The sequence below is a fragment of the Bison bison genome, unplaced genomic scaffold (genome assembly GCF_000754665.1).
Source record: "Bison bison bison isolate TAMUID 2011002044 unplaced genomic scaffold, Bison_UMD1.0 scf7180017864242, whole genome shotgun sequence".
Classification (NCBI taxonomy): domain Eukaryota; kingdom Metazoa; phylum Chordata; class Mammalia; order Artiodactyla; family Bovidae; genus Bison; species Bison bison.
The window spans coordinates 2,273,243-2,276,695 of NW_011494814.1; positions in this window are offsets into that span (position 1 = coordinate 2,273,243).

Below are 3,453 nucleotides of genomic sequence, written 5' to 3' on the forward strand. Positions count from 1 at the left end.
GGACTGATGCTGAAGCTGAAACTCCAATACTTTGGTCACCTCATGCGAAGAGTTGATTCATTGGAAAAGACCCTGATGCTGGGAGGGATTGGGGGCAGGAGGAGAAAGGGACAACAAAGGATGAGATGGCTGGATGGCATCACTGACTCAATGGACATGAGTTTGAGTAAACTCCGGGAGTTGGTGATGGACAGGGAGGCCTGGCGTGCTGTGATTCATGGGGTCTCAAAGAGTTGGACATGACTGAGTGACTGAACTGAACTGAACTGATACAGAAACTATATATATGGAGTCTGTGATGGGGTCTTACTTATCAAGATTAAGTTTCTACCACCCTAAGAAAATTTAACAAATACTGATCAAAACAAAGAGAATTATTTTGAATGTCTCCTGTGCATACGGTAATAGTATGTATTGTTTTCAAGAAAGGGAGTATCTGTACCTGCTAGATTACTCTCTCTCAAAATATATATATATCCTCCTTAGGTGACCAAGAACTCATTGAAAGCTCAGATACCCAAACAAATAAGAAGCCTGCCTTATTTCCTGCCCATAAACCTCAGGTACTTCCTCAGGGTTGCACAACTTGGCTCAACTCACTAAAGAAGAGAAGAGTCTTGTGGACTGTTTCCATTCTCTGCTGAATAGTCTAAATAAAGCCCCCAAACTAGTGCTACTTCCTTCAGTTTAAGGTGACTGTCCCCAGCTGAATCTCTCATCCTGTTCAAAGGCCTCACGAAAATGAAAACCTCACCCCATCTATGCTGCTGCTACTGCTAAGTCGCTTCATTCATGTCTGCCTCTGTGCGACCCCATAGACGGCAGCCCACCAGGCTTCCCTGTCCCTGGGATTCTCCAGGCAAGCACACTGGAGTGGGTTGCCATTTCCTTCTCCAATGCATGAAAGTGAAAAGTGAAAGTGAAGTCGCTCAGTCGTGTCTGACTCTAGCGACCCCATGGACTGCAGCCTACCAGGCTCCTCCGTCCATGGGATTTTCCAGGCAAGAGTACTGGAGTGGGGTGCCATTGCCTTCTCCACACCCCATCTATGGACTTGTCTAAATGACAGCCCCATTAACTGACTCTACTTTGCCTCATAATGTGATTTGTTTCTGAATCTCTCTACTCATGACTAAGCATGAAACTGGCTTTTATCTATATCTAATACAAATGTTCACATTAAAATATATGGAGTAATTCTGCTTAGGAGAATAACTTCCCAGTGAGCCAGGCTCTCTGTAGGAAACCTGGTCTACAAAGTTTGTGGATTTTCCCATAACAAAGACTTTGCTGGCCTTTCAGTACCTTAGCTCACATAAAGTTCTGTCAAAGAAGCTCCTCATTCTTATGTTTAAAAATTGCACAAAACCAATATATGTACAGGGTTTCCTCCACTATCTGAAAGTAGAGTGCTCCTATGAAACCATATGAAAGCTGAAATGGTGTAAGGCAAAAAAGCAATCACCTTAGGATACATCTTACTAATAGATGCATAAAATATTAATAAATTGAGATACAGCACTGATGCTCACAGAAATAGTTCAAAGCTACGGTAACTTAGAAGGAAAGCTATGACAAACCCAGACAGTGTATTAAAAGCAGAGAAATCACTTTGCCAACAAATGTCCATATAGTCAAAGCCATGGTTTTTCCAGTAGTCATATACAGATATGAGAGTTGGACCATAAAGAAGGCTGAGCGCCAAAGAATTAATGCTTTCGAACTATGGTGTTGGAGAAGACTCTAGAGAGTGCCTTGGTCAGCAAGGAGATCCAGCCAGTCCATCCTAAAGGAGATCAGTCCTGAGTGTTCATTAGAAAGACTGATGCTGAAGCTGAGGTTCCAATACTTTGGGCACCTGATATAAAGAGTCACTGGAAAAAACCCTGATGCTGGGAAAGATTGAGGGCAGGAGGAGAAGGGGACGGCAGAGGATGAGATGATTAGATAACATTACTGACTCAATGGACATGAATTTGAACAAACTCAGGGAGATAGTGAAAGCTAGGGAAGCCTGGCATGCTTCAGTCCATGGGGCTGCAAAGAATCGGACACAACTTAGCAACTGAGCTACAACAAACGGTCCAACCAACAACAATAAAAATGACGACTTGATGCTAAGATGCTGCATATAGTTCCTGGGGAAGGAGCTTGAGGTGCCAACTTGCTGCTCAGGGGGCACTGCCTCTATAGACACTTGCTGTAAAACAAATGCTGAACGCTATTTTCACTTTCCACCTTTTTTCCATAAAAGTAAAAATCCTCTTTAGATTTCATTTAGTGAAAATACGTACTTATCGTAGGTCCTTCATATAGACAAAGTGGCATAAAGCAAACTTTGGAAATGAGGGGGAAATACCTGTATGTCCTTAGACTGGATAGGCTTCTGATAATGCCTCCAAATGACTAAAACTTCACCTCTAGAATAAGACAGGGTGGGTCTCTAAATGCCAGTATACAAAGCTGGGTAAATCATGGGTGATTTGACATTTGAATTTCTGATTTATATGATTGAACTGAATCCTTGGGCAAAGGTCAGGCGCTCACATTATAACTGAATAGAGTCTCTTTTTAATGCTACACCTTCAAAGAAGCTCCTACCCTGAAACAGAAGCCACACTATCAGAATTCAGAAAAAGTATTTTTCTCCTCAGGCAAATACTTGCTACACCCAAGGCCTTAGTATTCTCAGTCTTTTGCTTTTTTGTTTCATTTGCTCCGAGCATCAAACCTGTATTTTTTCAGCACAGTCCTTCCTGCCCTTCAATTCTATACTAGAGATGAGAAGACATAAGTTTCTATAAGACTTGGCTAAAACCTGACTTCACTCTGTATTCAGAAGAGAATTTTCCTGTGTATTTCAGAGAACATTCCAAGGACAATGACAAAGCAGAGCCCTGTCAAAATACCAAACCTACACTTCAGCTAATAAAAAGGAGACATGTAGATGTTTGTCTGTTTGAAGCTGCTACCACAATATTAGAATGTCTTCTTTGATCATGTGGCTTATATAATATCTTAGTCTACTTGGCATGGTGGTACCCCATCTTGTCAATTCATTTCTTGACCTTTTCTATTTAGGATTTATGAACCATAGATATTATACATGATATGTCATTAATACTGCAGGCACAAAATTTATTCAGTCCTTTTATGTGAGTGAAGAACTCCTACCAAATCACTATAATCTCTCAAAATACATCTATAGTCTGATTTAGAGCAGTAGAGCAGAAATACCAACATTAAGGGTTATAATATCAATTTGCCCTAAAATAAACTGGCAAACTTAAAAATAGGAAATGTATCTATCTTTGTCTTCAGCCTTCCACACAACTCTTAAGCTGCAGGAAGTGCTCCAGTTCATACCAACCAAACTTACAAGTACTATTTCCATTTTCCATGGCATTTCTTCTGCAGCTTAAAAATAAAAACAAAATAGGATTTTCCTGACTA